Source organism: Bufo gargarizans, chromosome 8, assembly GCF_014858855.1.
Source record: "Bufo gargarizans isolate SCDJY-AF-19 chromosome 8, ASM1485885v1, whole genome shotgun sequence".
Classification (NCBI taxonomy): domain Eukaryota; kingdom Metazoa; phylum Chordata; class Amphibia; order Anura; family Bufonidae; genus Bufo; species Bufo gargarizans.
In genome coordinates, this window is record NC_058087.1 from 113047241 (window position 1) to 113062530 (window position 15290).

General features: G+C 41.5%; 1 protein-coding gene across 1 annotated transcript in view; it reads left to right on the forward strand.

The window, feature by feature from the left end:
* LOC122944578 (GPI inositol-deacylase-like) overlaps nt 1-15290 on the forward strand; it is a 682600-nt gene that overhangs the window by 64070 nt on the left and 603240 nt on the right. The window contains exons 4-5 of the mRNA XM_044303000.1: nt 8391-8464; nt 8548-8599. The gene's annotated coding sequence lies outside the window, so the exon portion shown is untranslated. The remainder of the gene's footprint in view (nt 1-8390; nt 8465-8547; nt 8600-15290) is intronic.

Sequence of the window (15290 nt, forward strand, 5' to 3'; positions counted from 1 at the left end):
GAGCCGAAAAAAAAAACGGACCGAACCTGCGATCTGAAGATAACGCATCTGAGGACCAGATGAGCGACAGCTGGGAAGCGAGATGGGAGGCGAACCCCCAAAGGAAGCGAAGACAGGTAAGACGCCAGAAGAGGAGCAGTCGACCAGACTGGCCCAGGAGATGGGAGAGCCTGAGACAGGACCCAGGGGTACAACGGACAGCCGACTGGAAGCAAGAAGCATGGACAACCCACACCCGTGAATAGCAGAGAGACCAGGTAACCGAGAACTGAAAAACAGAGCTGGGCGATCCAGGAGGAAGGAGGAACCCCGGGCGAACTAGGGTAGAGACCTGGGCGATCCAGGAGAAAGAAAAAGAACCCCAGGCGAACCAGGGTAGAAACCTGGGCGATCCAGGAGAAAGAAGAACCCCAGGCGAACTAGGGAAGAGACCTGGGCGATCCAGGAGAAAGAAGAACCCCAGGCGAACTAGGGAAGGGACCTGGGCGATCCAGGAGACAAACACGCGAACCGGGCGAACCGGAAAAGAGACGACCCTGGGCGATCCAAGGCTTGAGACAGGACGAACACCGCGAGGGAGAGAGCCCGGGGACCCGGGAAGAATAAGCCACGACAGAAAATAAGGCGAGAATGCTGTGATGCGGAACACTCGGAGAGACCGAGGGCCGTGGTGTGATAGAAAAAGGACAACCAGAGATGAGGCCCAGAGACGTGAACTAGCGACTGCGGAAGCCGACATACTCGGAGCATGGAACAAGACTCCGCAGTGGCTGGAGGAAACACATGCTGCAGCTGGGGGACGGCCCGATGGGTTAGGACCTGAGCATTCATGTTGTGTTCTGTAGGCGCAAGCCGCAGGCGTCCAACAGGTGCAGCCTCAGAACAAGCGTGCGTTTATTGTTGTGCGCCCCACCAGACTATGGGAACGCGCGACAATAGCCCCAGAAACACGCAAGTACCTCCAGGGAAGCAGAGAAAAGACCAAGCCCCAGTGGACAGAGGGGGGCAGACAGAAAAGATGAGGAAAGGTAAGGGACAGGCATTCAGACCAGGCAGACGCGGGAAGCGAGTAGTGATGAGCGGCAGGGGCAATATTCGAATTCGCGAGATTTTGTGAATATTTTGGACGAATATTCGCCATGTATTCGAGAATTTGCGAATTCATGATCTCCAGGCATTATCCTCTTGATTGCGAAAATTCGCATAAAATTCGCATACAAATTTTCGCATAAAAATTCGCATGAACTAGTATTTTCGCAAAAAATCGATTATTCGCAAATGCGAATATTTTTTACGATAATCTAAATATTCGCGAATTCTCGAAGTGCCGATATTCGCGAGTAAAATCCGCAACTCGAATATTCGTGAACAACACTAGAAGCGAGACCCTGGCGGCCGATTCACCCAGGCAGCGTGAGGTGGCAGGCAGGAGCTGCGCTAGACATACCTTGAGATGCCGGGAGCGAAAGAAGGCCGACGCCGGAGACGCAGCAGGAGGAAGCTGAGGGGCAGACCTGGAAGTGAGGAGGCCACAGCTGAGGACCGGAGCACACTGCACGTGTGGTGTCCTTGACGCCGGGAGCTGAGGAGAGCCGAACGCTGGAGAAGCAGCAGGAGGAAGCTGAGGGGCGGACCCGGAAGTGAGGAGGCCACAGCTGAGGACCGGAGCGCACTGCACGTGTGGTGTCCTTGACGCCGGGAGCTGAGGAGAGCCGAACGCTGGAGAAGCAGCAGGAGGAAGCTGAGGGGCGGACCCGGAAGTGAGGAGGCCACAGCTGAGGACCGGACTGTACTGCACGCCGCTGGAACGTCAGGCTGGAGAGGAGGTGAGTGCCGGCCTAAGTACTGCATGCCCCTCCCACAATTACAGGCTGCGCTGCAGCCTTAACTATATATATATATATATATATATATATATATATATAAGCAATTATTTAATGCTTTGCTAGATTATGAGTCTTGATTCTTCTGCAGGTAGAATGAAGCCTCACAATATCCTAAAACTACATCTCAATATGGAGATGATCAATTAATTAATGTATTTATTCGCCAATCTAGATGGTATAATGTCACCCACACTATCAAATTAGTCTTAATAAAATGAAATATAATTTTCTGTGTCTCTTACCAAGTCCTAGTAGAAATCTCACTTCTGCTCCTAGGAAAGCTGGGTGGTCCATCATAGCGCATGTAACCATGGCTTTCATCCTGATAGACACCTCTAGAGAGCTTAACTTCTCTTTCCTCTCTTTCTTTCTTGTGTGTCTCTCTCCCCTGTGTATGGTTTATGAACACAAACTTATCAGTTAGACACACCGTCCTAGTTTGGAAGTTTCCAATCATAATCGGATGGGCGTGACTATTGATAAGAAATGACATAACCTTACCCAGAATGCACTTTTGCTACTGTTGTAATGTCACCTACTCATACCTAGGTGGCACTGCTGTGTAAGCTATTTGCATCCTAGTATAAAGGGTTAACTTCTGTAAGTCTGAATAAAGGTATAATATACATTTTGACCTTAAAAGCTTTAATTCAAGGCTATAGGGATTAGATTTGACACTTGTAGCAATTAGAGACAGACCTCTAGGCGTCTCTCTGAATGTTTCTCACATTGTTTATTTGTTGATCGTAAATAACTTTAATGGCTTTGTTTTCTCAGGGATATCAGTACCTCCTCTCATACCAAAGAGGTGAATAATTGTTACAAAACACACATCTTCACAGACACTCTTTTAGAGACAAGGATTCTCCTAATGAGAAATATATATAATATACTGGATACATGTTGTCTTCATAAACTTATAACAGTATAATATATATTATATGTTCTACTGATTGTCTTATGCTAAGGACTAAGGCTCATTAAATGAATACATACATATTATATATTTGCTTCATTGATAAATGCCTAATTGTATAGGTAATTATCACCAGCTGCATAGAGCTTATCTTTGCCTCCCGTCATAAATTTATCAGTAGATAAGGATGCCTCTTCTCAGACTGGTACACTCATGAGAAGAATAACACTAAAGAGCAGAAACCTTTGTATGACCTTACTTTGGCCTTCTCAAGACATACAAAATTGTAACTATAGTTGAGCATGGCTCTTAAAGGTAATGAACATTCATCTTGACTAAAATAATTGGATATCAATGCATTTACCTATGAAAAGGCACAACAATATCAAAGCTGAATATTTTTGGAAGTAGTTTTTAGTTTGTTTTTAGTTTTAGCTATTTTAGGGGGATATCTGTGTGTGCAGGTGACTATTACTGTGCATAATTATGCAACTTAACAAAAAACAAATATATATCCATTTCAATTATTTATTTTTACCAGTGAACACAAATATACATTTCTGACATTCAAAAACAAAACAAAAACAAATCAGTGACCAATATAGCCGCCTTTCTTTGCAAGGACACTCAAAAGCCTGCCATCCATGGATTCTGTCAGTGTTTTGATCTGTTCACCATCAACATTGCGTCCAGCAGCAACACTGTTCAGCCTCCCAGACACTGTTCAGAGAGGTGTACTGTTTTCCCTCCTTGTAAATCTCACATTTGATGATGGACCACAGGTTCTCAATGGGGTCCAGATCAGGTGAACAAGGAGGCCATGTCATTAGATTTGCTTCTTGCCAGCCATGCTGTGGAGTACTTGGACACGTGTGATGGAGCATTGTCCTGCATGAAAATCATGTTTTTCTTGAAGGATGCAGACTTCTTCCTGTACCACTGCTTGAAGAAGGTGTCTTCCAGAAACTGGCAGTAGGACTAGGAGTTGAGCTTGACTCCATCTTCAACCCGAAAAGGCCCCACAAGCTCATCTTTGATGATACCAGCCCAAACCAGTACTCCACCTCCACCTTGCTGGCGTCTGAGTCAGACTGGAGCTCTCTGCCCTTTAACAATCCAGCCACGGGCCCATCCATCTGGCCCATCAAGACTCACTCTCATTTCATCAGTCCATAAAACCTTAGAAAAATCATCAGTCTTGAGATATTTCTTGGCCCAGTCTTGACGTTTCAGCTTGTGTGTCTTGTTCAGTGGTGGTTGTCTTTCAGCCTTTCTTACCTTGGCCATGTCTCTGAGTATTGCACACCTTGTGCTTTTGGGCACTCCAGTGATGTTGCAGCTCTGAAATATGGCCAAACTGGTGGCAAGTGGCATCTTGGCAGCTGCACGCTTGACTTTTCTCAGTTCATGGGCAGTTATTTTGCGCCTTGGTTTTTCCACACGCTTCTTGCGACCCTGTTGACTATTTTGAATGAAACGCTTGATTGTTCGATGATCACGCTTCAGAAGCTTTGCAATTTTAAGAGTGCTGCATACCTCTGCAAGATATCTCACTATTTTTGACTTTTCTGAGCCTGTCAAGTCCTTCTTTTGACCCATTTTGCCAAAGGAAAGGAAGTTGCCTAATAATTATGCACACCTGATATAGGGTGTTGATGTCATTAGACCACATCCCTTCTCATTACAGAGATGCACATCACCTAATATGCTTAATTGGTAGTAGGCTTTCGAGCCTATACAGCTTGGAGTAAGACAACATGCATAAAGAGCATGATGTGGTCAAATATCTCATTTGCCTAATAATTCTGCACTCCCTGTATTTATCTCACCCAGCATGGGTATATGTAAAATGACACCCCAAAACACATTCCCCAACTTCTCCTGAGTACGGCGATATCACATGTGTGACACTTTTTTGCAGCCAAGGTGGGCAAAGGGGCACACATTCCAAAGAGCACCTTTCGGATTTCACAGGCCATTTTATTACACATTTTGATTGCAAACTACTTCTCACGCATATGGGCCCCTAAAATGCCAGGGCAGTATAACTACCCCACAAGTGACCCGATTTTGGAAAGAAGACACCCCAAGGTATTCCGTGAGGGGCATGTCGAGTTCCTAGAATTTTTTATTTTTTGTCACAAGTTAGTGGAATATGAGACTTTGTAAGAAAAAAAAAGAAAGAAAAAAATCATAATTTTCCGCTAACTTGTGACCAAAAAAAAATTCTAGGAACTCGCCATGTGACACTTTTTTGCAGCCTAGATGCGCAAAGCGGCCCAAATTCCTTTTAGAAGGGCATTTTTAGACATTTGGATCCCAGACTTCTTCTCATGCTTTAGGACCCCTAAAAAGCCAGGGCAGTATAAATACCCCACATGTGACCCCATTTTGGAAAGAAGACACCCCAAGGTATTCAATGAGGGGCATGGCGAGTTCATAAATTATTTTATTTTTTTTGGCACAAGTTAGCGGAATTAGATTTTTTATTTTTATTTTCCCTCACAAAGTCTCCCTTTCCGCTAACTTGGGACAAAAATTTAAATCTATCATGGACTCAATCTTTCCGAAATGGGGTCACATGTGGGGTATTTATACTGCCCTGGCATTTTAGGGGCCCTAAAGCGTGAGAAGTCTAGAATCTAAATGTCTAAAAAATTTGACGCATTTGGATTCCGTGAGGGGTATGGTGAGTTCATGTAAGAATTTATTTTTTGACACAAGTTAGTGGAATATGAGACTTTGTAAGAAAAAGATAAAATAAAAAATTCTGCTAACTTGGGCCAAAAAAATGTCTGAATGGAGCCTGACAGGGGGGTGATCAGGGAGTCTATATGGGGTGATCACACCCCTGTCATTGATCACCCCCCTGTAAGGCTCCATTCACACGTCCGTATGTGTTTTGCGGATCCGATCCATGTATCCGTGGATCCGTAAAAATCATACGGACGTCTGAATGGAGCCTGACAGGGGGGTGATCAATGACAGGTGGTGATCAGGGAGTCTATATGGGGTAATCATGGGTGATCAGGGGTTCATAAGGGGTTAATAAGTGACAGGGGGGGTGTAGTGTAGTGTAGTGGTGTTTTGTGGTACTTTACTGAGCTACCTGTGTCCTCTGGTGGTCGATCCAAGCAAAAGGGACCACCAGAGGACCAGGTACAGGTATATTAGACGCTGTTATCAAAACAGCGTCTAATATACCTGTTAGGGGTTAAAAAAAAATCGCATCTCCAGCCTGCCAGCGAACGATCGCCGCTGGCAGGCTGGAGATCCTGTCTCTTACCTTCCGATCCTGTGAACGCGCGCGCCTTCACAGGAAATCTTGCCTCTCGCGAGATGACGCACGGATGCATCCAGGAGGAATAAATCAACCGCCTCCCTGACGCAACCGTGCGTACAGCGGTCGGGAGGCGGTTAAGGAGGCACAGGGAGGCACGCGACGCACGGTGCCAAATAATACCAAACCTTCAGGTCTTGCTGGAGGCAAAGTAGAAAGGATCAGGAAGGGCCAAAAGAAACCCACCATCCCATCGGTCCAGGGAACGCTGGTCCAGGAGCGCAACACCTCCACTCAGCATTGGGTTGTCCAGGCCTCGGGGCAACACATCCAGCTCTCAAAGCAGCTCCGTCACATCAAGGAGCTGGAGCTCTGCATGGTGTGGCAGGAGGAGATGGGGAATGCGCGATGCAGCTCTTCCCTACATCATCATATACAGCTTAATAAGGGTAATTAATGGGCGTTATGGGGTTTGTTTTTACTGTTTTCCCTATGTGTTATAACTGACCTCTTACCTTCATTCTGCAGGTTAGTATGACCTCAGCAATGCCAATTTTGTAAATATCTTCTTTTTTTTTTATATTCATGTCCATGGAGCTGTTTGAGGGCTCATGTTTTGCAGAATAAACAGCAGTTTTTATTGATTGGCAACAGAGAGCAGACCATGGTTACAATTGGCGTTCATGGACATTTCTTCTGAGCAGGCACCATGTTTAAACCAAGGACTTATGCTGTACATGTGTGACTGAGCTCATTAAGGGATTAAATTCCACCCGTAATTGTAAAAATGTTTGTATTTGCACTTATTTCTGGAATATTTGGTGATATAAGATTGTATACATTTTTTACGTCTCTAGGTATTCCAGGAATAATGTTAGTATAGCACTACCTATTTATATTGAGCAGTCCTTCTGTGTCCACCTTGGTAAATATGTCAAGGTGGACAAACATACTTACTCTTGCCTCTCTATGCCACACCAAGAGTTTCTATTGGATTATGGTGATTAATATCACTTTGGTGGCCCTATTTCAACTTTTCACTGTGTATTCAATTGCCGCTTAATTCCACATTTTTGTTCCCTGTGCTGCCTATTTTTACCTGTGCTTAAAATAGGGTTGCTAGGCATGGTCCGTCTATCTGTTGATAGACTGAGCACGCAGAAGCATGCTGCGTGCAGGCTTACATTACTGACAGACAGGGACTGTAAGTAAATGATTAAAGCCAGGTCCTCCCCAGCAGATGATAACAGTGCCTGGGCTGTGTGCACTTCTCCCTGTCCCTGCGCTTGGCAGACGCTCCCTCATTAAGCAGAGTTGAAGAATGCAGAGTTGGAGCAGCACACACCAGGGAAGGCAGATCTGCCATCTGCTCATTTTATAAATGAAATCAACATGTGGTAAGAGGACCCCTTTGTGCTGCAGGAGATTAACCCTTTAGGGGGGAGGGCTCTGGTTACTGACACTTTTGGGGGGCTATTGTTACTGGCTAAAGCAGTGATGGTGAACCTTTTAGATACTGAGTGCCCAAACTTCAACCCAAAGCCCACTTATTTATCGCAAAGTGCCAGCACGGTAATTTAACCTGAATTCTACAGTCAAACATAGTATATCTTCCATGTACTCTATCATTTAGCTATAATAGCCTGCTACACTCAGTGCGCTGCCTGTGCTGTTCATAGCGAGCCCTGTGCTGATGAAGGGCAGGAAAAATCTAAGTCATATTAGTGTGCCATAGACTTTTTCCAGGGTGCTGTTGCCCACAGAGAGGGCTCCGAGTGCCGCCTCTGGCACCCATGCCATAGGTTCGCCAACACTGGGCTAAAGCATATGAGGAGCTCAATGCATTGTGGGTAGTGAGGGCAGGTGGGATTAGCCTCAGGGTGAGGGTAGGGTGGTGGCCATCTTAACTGAATAGTGAAATTGAAGTTTTATGCAGACTGGTTGCTAAGGGATGAGTCTTATAAAATATGGGGTAAGTCAGTCTGATTCTGGAATATCATGTAATTAGTAACTACATATATGATAATTGAAATTAGGGTCTAAATCTGACAGTTATCCTTTAAAGATTGATTGCAGGCAATTCATTGTTTCAAATATTTCATACATAAGTCAAACTTTTAATTGAGTATTTCACATAAGACAGACTATTTTTGTTATGTAAAATGGTGTTCACTAATGCCAGTTTAGCTCCGGAACTACTTTCTGGCACAAATATAATCATCTCATATGATACAGGTTCAGATTTGTGTAGTTGAGTTTAAATGTTATTTCGGATTGGTGTAACTGTTATTAAATATTATTATTTCAGGACTGTCATTAAGTCACATCAAGATTAATTCTTCTGGACTCATTAATGTTTTAAATCTTCAAGGGTTCAATAAGGTACAGTAAGTAATGTAGTTATTGGATATATTTTGAGAAATAATTTTATTGCACGTTATCATTCCAATTTTAATTTCTTGCAGATATACCAGGCTTTTAACATCATAATCAAGAGAAATTGTACTCAATCAATAGGCAAGTAAAGTACAAAAATAAATATGATCATGTTGTTTTCATTTTCTAAACCTAATTGTAATAGAAATGGAAATTGTATTAAGCTTTATGGATTCTACCAGATTTTCAAGCCTTGTGCACTAATGGGGAACAATAAATTGAAATGTTGGAGCATGCTGCTTCATTAGAATTGTTGCTGCATGTTTCAGCACAAAAAAACTGTGTTTGAATCTAAGGCTGGGTTTCCACGTGGAAAAACTGTGATGCAGCAACCACAAACTAATCTTTCCACGCTATTCAATATCAGAACAAATTTGAAGGTAATGTCTCCCTTAAAAGGGCACTAAACCCCTCAAAAAATAAATGTATAAAAATGACCCATGGTCAGTTACAAAAAAAAAAAACTGATATTTGAACAGACTTATGAAAAACAATGAGTGCATGTGCTGTCCGCAGATAACGTGGACAGCACATGTTGGTGAAAACCAGAAATGTGAATTTCCCAGAATGTTTTTTTTTTTGTAGAATATTCCTATACAATGTAAGCAGTATAGAGTGAAAAGATTAGCCACAACACTAATCTTACATTTCATTTGCTGTTAGTTTGTACAAAGCCTGAGTAGGACCTTTTATCCAGAGCGCATTATTTCAGACCCCGCTGGTGGATGTGACTTAAGGACCAGCGCCACATGTACGGCGGTCTGATGAGCTGGGTGCAGAGATTTTGCAGTGTCATTACTGTGCTCTGTGCTATACTGTTTAATTGCATTACATAGTTAGATAGCTTATACATATAATACAGATAGTTAGTGGGAGATAGTGTAGGTTAGATAGTGATATAATGTAGCTGATAGGTTCCAGTGCAGGGTGTTAGGTAGTTCTGCTACAGTCACAAGTTCAAAACAGTACTTAGTGCACCAATCAGTAATATGTGGTCAGACCTGCTAAAATGTGAAGTTGCACGTATTGAGCAAAAATATGTGCATCATTAATTGCCAATTTGCGCAATCGCAAATATATTGGATCACTCTTTTTGCATATAAAGCTATTGTAATTCCGTGCAAACCATTTTCTCTGAAAACTTCTAGCAACTTGAAAAATGTAGCAAGTGACCCTCGTCTGTGTTGCACGCACAATATGCACATATTACCTTGCCGATTTTTGCAATCAAGAAAAAAATTGTGATTTCTTAAATTCGCTAATATATGACGAAGATTTGCCTAAATATTCGCAAAATATTGCAAATTTGAATATTGCCCCTGCCACTCATCACTAATTGCCGCATCTGTAATGACTGGCTCTATAAAATATCACATGATCCACCCCCTCACCTGAACGCAGTAGAAAAACTGCAAATAAAAACTGTGCTAAAACAAAAAATTTTTTGTCACCTTACATCACAAAAAGTGCAACACTAAGCGATCAAAATGGCGTATGCCCCCCAAAATAGTACCAATCAAACTCATCCCGCAAAAAATGAGCCCCTACATAAAACAATTGGCCCAAAAAAAAAAAAAACTATGGCTCTTTTAGAATCTGGAGACACTAAAACATGATTTTTTTTTGTTTCAAAAATGCTTTTATTGTGTTAAAGGTGAAAAAAAAAAGTAGACCTATAAGGTATCGCCATGACCCCAGCAATCAGGTCTATTAACCCTTTCACGCATTTGTACGTTACTGTATGTCCAAATTGCAAGTGACTTATTGCATTTGGACGTACAGTGACTTCCAAACTGCTTATCGGGGCTGTGACACTAATGTGTCCGCTCTATCCTCTGCAGAAACCAATCGGAGCGCAGCACTATAAAAAATGCCGGTTTCAGGCTGCCATCTCCACTCTGGAGATCACAGCCTGAAATAGGGTAAGTGTGCAGCGTTACCCCTGATGATTTCTGTGCCCCCTGGAGTGTCCTCTCAGTGCCCCAAGATGCCGTTATTTCCCCCTTCCCCCTCCTTCTCTGTGCCGGCTGTGGTGGCAGCGGCTCAGGAACGGAGCTGCCGCCATCAGCAGAGGGTGTTAGCTGGAACTTACAACTAACACTCTGCTGCAACAGCCGAAATCGGTGCTGGCACCGATCTTAGACGTTTAACTCCAGAGATGCAGCTACTGACCACGGCATCTATGGGGTTAGCTGGGGTTAATTCACTTGCCAGCAACGATTTTGGCTGTTGCAACAGAGTGTTAGCTGAAAGTTACAGCTAACACTTTCTGCTGATGGCGTCAGCTCCGTTCCTGAGCAGCTTGGGCCGATGGTTACTATTGCAAAGGTGTTCAGGCTCCCATGTATCTAAGGCTGATTATACCCTGAGGGTCTGATCAGCCTTAGGGCTCATGCACACGACCGTTTTTTCAGTGTTTTGCGGGCCATTTTTAACGGATCTTTTTTTTTTTTTTCAGTAGTGTTTCCGGTTACATTCCGTTTTTCCGTATGGCATATACAGTAATTACATAGAAATTGGGCTGGGTATAAAATTTCCAATAGATGGTTCCGCAAATATGGAACGGATATGGAAGACATACGGAGTACATTCCATATGTGTTCCGTTTTTTTTTGGTGACCCATTGACTTGAATGGAGCCACGGAATGTGATTAGCGGGCAATAATAGGACATGTTCTATCTTTGAATGGAACGGAAATACGGAAACGGAATGCACACCAAGACATTTCTGTTTTCTTTGCTGACCCATTAAAAGTACAGCATAGTGAACGCAAAAAACATTCATGTGCATGAGCCCTTAGTGTAGGTGTAGCACTGACTATACAGTGCATTGCAATAAATGACTATTGGAATGCACTGTATAGTGATCAGGCCTACTGGATCTTCAAGATCCAGATGGGTCTTCATAAATAAATAGAAAAAAAAAGTTGAAATAAAAAAAAATATACTACACATAATGGGTATCGCCATGTTCGTAAAGACCTGATCTATCAAAGTATCATATTATGAATCTCGCACGGTGAACGTAAAAAATGATGTAGAAAAAATGACGTAATTGATTGCTGTTTTTGTCACCTTATGTCCACAAAAAAATAAATAACAAGTGATGAAAAAGACATATGTACCCCAAAATGATACCAATAGAAACTACAGCTTGTCCCGCAAAAAAAACAAGCCCCTATACAGCTATACAGCTACATTGGTGAAAACATAAAAATGTTTTGGACTTTAGTATATGACGATGCAAAATCGAATTTATTTTTAACACATAAGGGATTTTATGCTGAAAAAGTAGTAAAAAACATAAAATAAACTATATAAATTTGGTATCGGCATAACCGTATCAACTTCTCCTGTAACCCCCTTGTGAAAATGAAAAATTTGGGGCTAAGGCAACTTTATATTGGAAATAAAAGTTAATTTTTCATTTTTACAGCCATGTGTTTCTAAATTTTATAAAGCATATGTTGGTTCAAAGCATTCAGTTCACCCCTAGATTTATTCCTTGAGGAGTGTAGTTTCTAAAATGGGGTCACTTTTTGACATTTTTGTGGTCTCTTCAAATGTGACATGCCACCTAAAAACAATACCAGCAAAATCTGCCCTTGTTTAACCATACTGCTCTCCTTTCCCTCTGCACCCTGTCATGCGCCCATACTGCAGGTTACAACCACATATGCAGTGTTTTCTGTAAACTGCCGAATCAGGGTAATAAATATTGAGGTTTCTTTTACTTTTAACCCTTGATGTGTCACAGGAAAATTGGAGTTAAAGGGAACCTGTCATCAACTTTATGCTGACCGTACTGATTGCAGCATAAATTAGTGACAGAAATGCTGATTTCAGCGGTGTGTCACTCATGAACTAATAGCAAGTGGTTGCTGAGAACCAGCATCATAATCATTGCAACCCAGGCCTTGAAAAGAGTCAAATGAAGGAGAAAACTAGGTAGAAGACAATCAGTCATCAGCAAGTTGGCAGGGAGAACAGGAATTCATGAATAACCATGACTCTTCTCAGGTGGAAGTGACTCTATTCCAGGCCTAGTCTGCAATGTTTGTGATGTTGGTTCTCAGCAACAACTTACTTTAACTTATAAATGACAGACCACTGAAATCAACTCACCTCTCTCTACTTTATGCTTCCATTAGTATGGGCAGCATAAAGTTTATGACAAGTTCTCTTTAATTGGAAAATATGAACGAAAAAATGAAATTTTCAATTTTTTCCTCCAATTTGCTTTAATTCTTGTGGAACACCTAAAGGGTTAATAAGGTTTGTAAAAATCAGTTTTGAATACCTCGAGGGATTTAGTTTCTAAAACTAGGTAATTCATGGGTGCTTTCTACTATGTAAGTTTCACAAAGTGACTCCATATCTGGATTGATCCTTTAAAAAAGGTTTTGTAAATTTGCTTAAAATTTAAAAAATTAGCTTCTAAACATCAAAGCCTTCTAACTTTCTGAAAAAATAAAATGACATTTAAAAGGGATGCCAACATAAAGTAGACATATGGGAAATGTAAAGTAATAACTATTATATAAGGTATCACTATCTGTTTTAGGCCCCATGCACACGGCCGTTGTTCACGGCCGTGTGCGGGCCGTGGAACCGCGGCCTGGATCCCTTCCTGTGAGCTGGAGCGCACGGCGTCACTGGTTGCTATGACGCCGTGCGCTCCCTGCTGCCGCCACAATACAGTACTACACTGGTATGATCTATACCAGTGTATTACTGTACTGTGCCGGCAGCAGGGGGCGCACGGCGTCATAGCAACCAGTGACGCCGTGCGCTCCAGCTCACAGGAAGGGATCCAGGCCGCGGTTCCACGGCCCGCACACGGCCGTGAACAACGGCCGTGTGCATGGGGCCTTAACCCCTTAAGGACCTATTTCATCTTAAGGACCAGGCCATTATTTGCAAATCTGACCAGTGTCACTTTAAGTGGTGATAACTTTAAAACGCTTTGACTTATCCAGGCCATTCTGAGATAGTTTTTTCGTCACATATTGTACTTCATGACACTGGTAAAATTAAGTAAAAAAAAATAAAATCATTTTTATTTGTAAAAAAATACCAAATTTACCAAAAATTTGTAAAAAATAGCAAATTTATAAGTTTCAATTTCTCTACTTCTATAATACATAGTAATACCTCCAAAAATAGTTATTATTTTGCATTCCCCATATGTCTACTTCATGTTTGGATCATTTTGGTAATGATATTTTATTTTGTGGGGATGTTACAAGGCTTAGCAGTTTAGAAGCAAATCTTGAAATGTTTAAGAAATTTTCAAAAGCCCAATTTTTAGGGACCAGTTCAGGTCTGAAGTCACTTTGCGAGGCTTACATAATAGAAACCACCCAGAAATGACCCTATTCTATAAACTACACCCCTCAAGGTATTCAAAACTGATTTTACAAACAGATTTTACAAACTTTGTTAAACCTTTAGGTGTTCCACAAGAATTAATGGAAAATAATTTAATTTTTTTATGGTTACAAAGCAAGGGTTATCAGCCAAACCAAACTCCATATTTATGGCCTTGATTCTGTAGTTTACAGAAACACCCCATATATGGTTGTAAACCGCTGTATGGGCACACGGCATTGCGCAGAAGGAAAGGAATGCCATACGGTTTTTGGAAGGCAGGTTTTGCTGGACTTTTTTTTTGACACCATGTCCCATTTGAAGCCCCCTGATGCACCCCTAGAGTAGAAACTCCAAAAAAGTGGCCCCATTTTAGAAACTATGGTATAGGGTGGCAGTATTGTTGGTACTATTTTAGGGTACATATGCTTTTTGGTTATATTACACTTTTTGTGAGGCAAGATAACAAGAAATAGCTGTTTTGGCACTGTTTTTATTTTTTGTTATTTACAACATTCATCTCACAGGTTAGATCATGTGATATTTTTATAGACCAGGTTGTCACGGATGCGGCGATACCTAATATGTAGCCTTTTTTATTTATTTATTTTTAAACAAAAAAAAAATCATGTTTTAGTATCTCCATATTCTGAGAGCCATAGTTTTTTCAGTTTTTGGGCGATTATCTTAGGTAGGTTATCATTTTTTGCGGGATGAGATGACGGTTTGATTGGCACTATTTTGGGGTGCATATGACTTTTTGATCGCTTGCTATTACACTTTTTGTGATGTAAGGTGACAAAAAACGGTTTTATTTTTTACGGTGTTCATCTGAGAGGTTAGGTCATGTGATATTTTTATAGAGCCGGTCGATACGAACACGGCGATACCAAATATGTATACTTTTTATTTATTAATGTAAGTTCTACACAATAACAGCTTTTTTCAAACCAAATTTTTTTTTGTGTCTCCATATTCTGAGCCATAGTTTATTTATTTTATTTTTTGGGCAATTGTCTCAGGTAGGGGCTTATTTTTTGCGGGATGAGGTGACTGTTAGATTGGCACTATTTTGGTGGGCAAACACCTTTTTCATTGCTTGCTGTTGTACTTTTTGTGATGTAAGGTGACAAAAAAAATTGTTTATTTAGCACAGTTTTTATTTTCTACGGTGTTCCTCTGAGGGATTAGTTCATGTGATATGTTTATAGAGCCAGTCAATATGAACGCGGCGATACCTAATATGTATATTTTTTTTTACTTTATTTTTGTTTATTTTTACTTGAAACTTAATTTTTGGGGGGGAAAACTCTATTTTTTTCTCAATTTTTTTTGTTTCACTTTGAGACTTGAACTTTTGGGAGTATATTCCTTTACAATGCATTCCAATACTTCTGTATTG